The sequence below is a fragment of the Micromys minutus genome, assembly GCF_963924665.1.
Source record: "Micromys minutus genome assembly, chromosome: 3".
NCBI classification, from domain to species: Eukaryota; Metazoa; Chordata; class Mammalia; order Rodentia; family Muridae; genus Micromys; species Micromys minutus.
Genome location: NC_137972.1, coordinates 101,673,904 through 101,681,403, shown reverse-complemented (window position 1 = coordinate 101,681,403; position 7,500 = coordinate 101,673,904).

Below are 7,500 nucleotides of genomic sequence, written 5' to 3'. Positions count from 1 at the left end.
TTTAGGGTTGTTTATGATTTAGTGTTTAGGGTTGTTCAGGATTTATGATTTAGGATATTTTAAGGTTTAGGGTTTAAGGTTGTATAGTGTTTTAGGGTTTAGGGTATATTGTTTAGGGTTAAGGGTTTAGGGTTGTTTAGGGTATAGTGTTAATGGTTTTAGGGTTTAGGCTTGTTTAGTGTTTAGTGTTTAGGGTTTAGGGTTTAGGGTTTTTTAGCGTTTAGTGTTTACAGTTTAGGGTTTAGGGCGCTTTTGGAATTAGTGTTTAGGGTTTTTCGGGGTTTAGTGTTTAGGATTTAGGGTGTTAGTGTTAGTGTTAGGGTTAGGTTTAGGGTTAAGGTGAGGGTTAGGGTGAGGGTTAAGGTTAGGGTTAGGGTTAAGGTTAGTGTTAGTGTTAGAATAAGGGTTAGGGTTAGGGATAGGGTTAGGGTTAGGGTTAGGGTTAGGGTTAAGTTTAGGGTTAGGGTTAGGGTTAGGGTTAGGGGTTAGGGTTAGGGTTAGTGTTAGGGGTTAGGGGTTAGTGTTAAGGTTAGGGTTAGGGTTAGGGTTAGGTTAGGGTTATTATTAGGGGGTTAGGTTTTAGTTCAGGATTAGTGTTCGGGTTAGAATTAGAAATAGGGTTAGTGTTAGGATTAGGGTCAGGGTTAGGTTTAGGGATATGGTTAGGGTTAGGGTTAAGGGTAGGGTTAGTGTTAGGGTTAGATTTAAAGTTTAGGGTTTAGTGTTAGGAATAGGGATAGTGTGAGGTTTAGGGTTAGGTTTAGGGTTAGGGTTAGGGTTAGTGTTTGGGTTATGATTAGTGTTATTATTAGGGTTAGGGTTAGGGTCAGGTTTAGGTTTAGGGTTAGGGTTAGGGTTAGGGTCAGATTTAGGGTTAGGTTTAGGTTTATTGTTAGATTTAGGGTTTAGGGTTTAAGGTTTAAGGTTTAGGATTGTTTAAGGTTTAGGGTAGATTAGGTTTAGGGTTTAGAGTTTAGTATTATGGTTACGGTTAGTGTTAGGGTTAGGGTTAGAGTTAGGGTTAGGGTTTGGGTTAGGGTTAGGGTTAGGGTTAGGGTTAAGGTTAGGGTTAATGTTAGGGTTAGAGTTATGGTTAGTGTTAGGATTAGGGTTAGGTTTAGGGTCAGGGTTAGGTTTAGGGTTAAAGATAGGGTTAGGGTTAGATTTAGGGTTAGGTTTAGGTTTATTGTTAGATTTAGGATTTAGGGTCTAAGGTTTATGGTTTAGGATTGTTTAAGGTTTAGGGTGGATTAGGTTTAGGGTTTAGAGTTTAGTGTTATGGTTACGGTTAGGGTTAGGGTTAGGGTTAGGGTTAGGATTAGGGTTAAGGTTAGGGTTAGGATTAGGTTTAGGGTTAGGGTTAGGGTTAGGGTTAGGGTTAGGGTTAGGATTAGGGTTAGGGTTAGGGTTAGGGTAAGGGTTAGGGGTTACGGTTAGGTTTATGGTTATTGTTAGGTTTAGGGTTTAGGGTTTAGTGTTTAGGGTTTAAGGTTTAGGGTTTAGGATTGTTTAAGATTTAGGGTGGTTTAGGTTAAGGGTTTAGGGTTTAGAGTTTAGGATTGTTTAAGGTTTAGTGTTGTTTAGGGTATAGTTTTTAGGGTTAAATGCTTAGGGTTGTTTAGGGTTTACTGTTTAGGGTTTAGGGTTGTTTAAGGTTTAGTGTTTAAGGTTTAGGTTTTAGGGTTGTTTTGGGTTTAGTGTTTAGTGTTGTTTAGGGTATAGTGCTAATGGTTTAGGGTTTAGGGTTATTTAGGGTTTAGTGTTTAAGGTTTAGGGTATAGGGTTGTTTAGGGTTTAGTGTTTAGGGTTGTTTATGGTTTAGTGATTAGGGTTATTTAGGGTAGTTTAGAGGTTAGTGTTTAGGGTTATTCAGGGTTTATGATTTAGGGTTGTTCAGGGTTTAGGATTTATGGTTGTTCAGGGTTTAGGATTTAGGGATAAAGGTTAAGGGGTTAGGGTTAGGGTTAGGGTTAGGGTTAGGGTTAGGGTTAGGGTTAGGGTTAAGGTTAGGGTTAGGGTTAGGGTTAGGGTTATGGTTAGTGTTAGGATTAGGGTTAGTGTTAGGGTCAGGGTTAGGTTTAGGGTTAGGGTTAGGATTAGGGTTAGATTTAGGGTCAGGTTTAGGTTTATTGTTAGATTTAGGGTTTAGGGTTTAGGTTTATGGTTTAGGATTGTTTAAGGTTTAGGGTGGATTAGGTTTAGGGTTTAGAGTTTAGTGTTATGGTTACGGTTAGTGTTAGGGTTAGGGTTAGGGTTAGGGTTAGGGTTAGGGTAATGGTTAGGGTGAGGGTTAGGGTTAGGGTAAGGGTTAATGGTTAGTGTTAGGGTTAGGATTAGGGTTAGGGTTAGGGTTAGGTTAGGGTTAGGGTTAGGGTTATTATTATGTTTATTGTTAGGTTTAGGGTTAAAGTTAGGGTTAAGGTTCGGTTTATGGTTAGGGTTAGGTTTATGGTTAGGCTTAAGGTTAGGGTTAGGTTTAGGGTTAGGGTTACGGTTAGGGTTAGGTTTAGGGTTAGGGTTCGGGTTAGGGTTAGGGTTAGGTTTATTGTTAGGTTTAGGGTTTAGTGTTTAGGGACTAAGGTTTTGGGTTTAGGATTGTTTAAGGTTTAGGGTAGATTAGGTTTAGGGTTTAGAGTTTAGTGTTAAGGTTAGGGTTAGGTTTAGGGTTTAGGGTTTAGTGTTCGGATTAGGGTTAGTGTTAGGGTTAGGTTTAGGGTTACGTTTAGGGTCATGGATATTGTTAGGTTTAGGGTTTAGGGTTTAGGGTAAAGGTTTAGGATTTAGGATTGTTTAAGGTTTAGGGTGGATTATTTTTAGGGTTTAGAGTTTTGTGTTTGGGATATTGTTAGGGTTAGGTTTAGGGTTTAGGGATTACTGTTAGGGTTAGGGTTAGGGTTAGGGTTAAGGTTAGTGTTAGGTTTAGTGTTAGGGTTAGGGTTAGGTTTAGGTTTATTGTTAGGATTAGGGTTAGAGTTAGGATTAGGGTTAGGGTTAGGGTTAGTGTTAGGGTCAGGTTTAGGGTTAGGGTTAGTGTTAGGATTAGGTTTAGTGTTAGTGTTAGGTTTAGGGTTAGGGTTAGGGTTAGGGTTAGTGTTAGGTTTAGTGTTAGGGTTACGTTTAGGGTTAGGGTTAGGGTTAGGATTAGGGTTAGGGTTATGGTAATTGTTAGGTTTAGGGTTTAAGGTTTAGGGTTTAGGATTGTTTAAGGTTTATCGTAACTTAAATTTAGGGTTTACAATTTAGTGTTAGGGTTATGGTTAGTGTTAGGGTTAGGGTTAGGGTTAGGTTTAGGGTTCAGGGTTTAGGGTTTAGGATTGTTTAAGGTTTAGGGTAGATTAGGTTTAGGATTTAAAGTTTAGTTTTAGGATTAGGGTTAGGTTTAGGGTTTTGGGTTTAGTGTTAGGATTAGGGTTAGGGTTAAAGTTAGGGTTAGGGTAAGGGTTAGGATTAGGTTTAGGGTTAGAGTTAGTGTTTGGGTTATGGTTAGTGTTAGGATTAGGTTTAGGGTTAGGGTTAGGGTTAGGGTTAGATTTAGGGTTAGGTTTAGGTTTATTGTTAGATTTAGGGTTTAGGGTTTAAGGTCTGTGGTTTAGGATTGTTTAAGGTTTAGGGTGGATTAGGTTTAGGGTTTAGAGTTTAGTGTTATGGTTACGGTTTGGGTTAGGGTTAGGTTTAGGGTTAGGGTTTGGGTTAGGGTTAGTGTTAGGTTTAGGTTTAGGGTTATGCTTAGGGTTAAGTTTGTGCTTAGGGTTAGGATTAGGGTTATGGTTAGTGTTAGGATTAGGGTTAGGGTTAAGGTCAGGGTTAGGTTTAGGGTTAGGGTTAGGGTTAGGGATAGATTTAGGATTAGGTTTAGGTTTATTGTTAGATTTAGGGTTTAGGGTTTAAGGTTTATGGTTTAGGATATTTAAGGTTTAGGGTGGATTAGGTTTAGGGTTTAGAGTTTAGTGTTATGGTTAAGGTTAAGGTTAGGGTTAGGGTTAGGTTTAGGGTTAGGGTTAGTGTTACGGTTAGGGTTAGGGTTAGGGTTACGGTTAGGGTTAGGGTTAGGGTTAGGTTTATGGTTAGGCTTAAGTTTAGGGTTAGGTTTAGGGTTAGGGTTACGGTTAGGGTTAGGTTAAGGGTTAGGGTTAGGGTTAGGGTTAGGTTTATTGTTAGGTTTAGGGTTTAGTGTTTAGGGTCTAAGGTTTTGGGTTTAGGATTGTTTAAGGTTTAGGGTAGATTAGGTTTAGGGTTTAGAGTTTAGTGTTAAGGTTAGGGTTAGGTTTAGGGTTACGTTTAGGGTCTTGGATATTGTTAGGTTTAGGGTTTAGGGTTTAGGGTAAAGGTTTAGGATTTAGGATTGTTTAAGGTTTAGGGTGGATTATTTTTAGGGTTTAGAGTTTTGTGTTTGGGATATCGTTAGGGTTAGGTTTAGGGTTTAGGGATTACTGTTAGGGTTAGGGTTAGGGTTAGGGTTAAGGTTAGTGTTAGGTTTAGGGTTAGGGTTAGAATTAGGTTTAGGTTTATTGTTAGGATTAGGGTTAGAGTTAGAATTAAGGTTAGGGTTAGGGTTAGGGTTAGGGTCAGGTTAGGGTTAGGGTTAGGGTTAGGATTAGGTTTAGTGTTAGTGTTAGGTTTATGGTTAGGGTTAGGGTTAGGGTTAGGGTTAGGTTTAGTGTTAGGGTTACGTTTAGGGTTAGGGTTAGGGTTAGGATTAGGGTTAGGGTTATGGTAATTGTTAGGTTTAGGGTTTAAGGTTTAGGGTTTAGGATTGTTTAAGGTTTATCGTAACTTAAATTTAGGGTTTACAATTTAGTGTTTGGGTTATGGTTAGTGTTAGGGTTAGGGTTAGGGTTAGGTTTAGGGTTCAGGGTTTAGGGTTTAGGATTGTTTAAGGTTTAGGGTAGATTAGGTTTAGGATTTAAAGTTTAGTTTTAGGGTTAGGGTTAGGTTTATGGTTTAGGGTTTAGTGTTAGGATTAGGGTTAGGGTTAAAGTTAGGGTTAGGATAAGGTTTAGGATTAGGTTTAGGGTTAGGGTTAGGGTTAGGGTTAGGGTTAGTATTAGGGTTAGGGTTAAGGTTAGGGGTTAGGGTTAGTGTTAGGGTTAGGGTTATTATTAGGGGGTTAGGTTTAAGTTTAGGATTAGTGTTAGGGTTAGAATTAGAAATAGGGTTAGTGTTAGGATTAGGGTCAGGGTTAGGTTTAGGGTTAGTGTTAGGGTTAGGGTTAGGGTTAAAGTTAGGGTTAGGATAAGGTTTAGGATTAGGTTTAGGGTTAGGGTTAGGGTTAGGGTTAGGGTTAGTATTAGGGTTAGGGTTAAGGTTAGGGGTTAGGGTTAGTGTTAGGGTTAGGGTTATTATTAGGGGGTTAGGTTTAAGTTTAGGATTAGTGTTAGGGTTAGAATTAGAAATAGGGTTAGTGTTAGGATTAGGGTCAGGGTTAGGTTTAGGGTTAGTGTTAGGGTTAGGGTTAGGGTTAGGGTCAGGGAGGGTTGAGGGTTAGGGTTAGGGTTAGGGTTAGATTTAGGGTTAGGTTTAGGTTTATTGTTAGATTTAGGATTTAGGGTCTAAGGTTTATGGTTTAGGATTGTTTAAGGTTTAGGGTGGATTAGGTTTAGGGTTTAGAGTTTAGTGTTATGGTTACGGTTAGGGTTAAGGTTAGGGTTAGGGTTAGGATTAGGGTTAAGGTTAGGGTTAGGATTAGGTTTAGGGTTAAGGTTAGGGTTAGGGTTAGGGTTAGGGTTAGGGTTAGGATTATGGTTAGGGTTAGGGTTAGGGTAAGGGTTAGGTGTTAGGGTTAGTGTTATGGTTATTGTTAGGTTTAGGGTTTAGGGTTTAGTGTTTAGGGTTTAAGGTTTAGGGTTTAGGATTGTTTAAGATTTAGGGTGGTTTAGGTAAAGGGTTTAGGGTTTAGACTTTAGGATTGTTTAAGGTTTAGGGTTGCTTAGTGTATAGAGTTTAGGGTTAAAAGTTTAGGGTTGTTTAGGCTTTAGTGTTTAGGGTTTAGGGTTGTTTAAGTTTTAGAGTTTAAGGTTTAGGTTTTAGGGTTGTTTTGGGTTTAGTGTTTAGTGTTGTTTAGGGTATAGTGCTAATGGTTTAGGGTTTAGGGTTATTTAGGGTTTAGTGTTTAAGGTTTAGGGTATAGGGTTGTTTAGGGTTTAGTGTTTAGGGTTGTTTATTGTTTAGTGATTAGTGTTGTTTAGGGTTGTTTAGAGGTTAGTGTTTAGGGTTATTCAGGGTTTATGATTTAGGGTTGTTCAGGGTTTAGGATTTATGTTTGTTCAGGGTTTAGGATTTAGGGATTAAGGTTAAGGGGTTAGGGTTAAGGTTAGGGTTAGGGTTAGGGTTAGGGTTAGGGTTACGGTTAGGGTTAGGGTTAGTGTTAGGGTTAGGGTTAGGGTTAAGGTTAGGGTTAGGGTTAGGGTTAAGGTTACGGTTAGTGTTAGGATTAGGGTTACGGTTAGGGTCAGGGTTAGGTTTAGGGTTAGGGTTAGGGTTAGGGTTAGATTTTGGGTCAGGTTTAGGTTTATAAGATTTAGGGTTTAGGGTTTAAAGTTTATAATTTAGGATTGTTTAAAGTTTAGGGTGGATTAGGTTTAGGGTTTAGAGTTTAGTGTTATGGTTACGGTTAGTGTTAGGGTTAGGGTTAGGGTTAGGGTTAGGGTTAGGGTTAGGTTAGGGTTAGGGTTTAGGGTTTAGTGTTTAGGGTTTAAGGTTTAGGGTTTAGGATTGTTTAAGATTTAGGGTGGTTTAGGTTAAGGGATTAGGGTTTAGAGTTTAGGATTGTTTAAGGTTTAGGATTGTTTAGGGTATAGTGTTTAGGTTTAAATGTTTAGGGTTGTTTAGGGTTTAGTGTTCAGGGTTTAGGGTTGTTTAAGGTTTAGTGTTTAAGGTTTAGGTTTTAGGGTTGTTTTGGGTTTAGTGTTTAGTGTTGTTTAGGGTGTAGTGTTAATGGTTTAGGGTTTAGGGTTATTTAGGGTTTAATGTTTAAGGTTTAGTGTATAGGGTTGTTTAGGGTTTAGTGTTTAGGGTTGTTTATGGTTTAGTGATTAGGGTTGTTTAGGGTTGTTTAGAGGTTAGTGTTTAGGGTTATTCAGGGTTTATGATTTAGGGTTGTTCAGGATTTAGGATTTATGGTTGTTCAGGGTTTAGGATTTAGGGATTAAGGTTAAGGGGTTAAGGTTAGGGTTAGGGTTAGGGTTAGCATTAGGGTTAGAGTTAGGGTTAGAGTTAAGGTTATGGGGTTATGTTAGGCTTAAGGTTAGGGTTAGGGAAATGGGGTTAAGGTTAGGGTTGGGGTTAGGGTTAGGTTTAGGTTTAGGGTTAGGGTTAGGGTTATGGTTATTCTTAGACTTATGGTTTAAAATTTAGGGTTTATGGTTTAAGGTTTAGGGTTTAGGATTGTTTAAGTTTTAGGGTGGTTTAGGTTTAGGGTATAGGGTTTAGCGTTTAAGATTGTTTAATGTTTAGGGTTGTTTAGGTTTTAGCATTTAGAGTTGTTTAGGGTTTTTTAGGGTT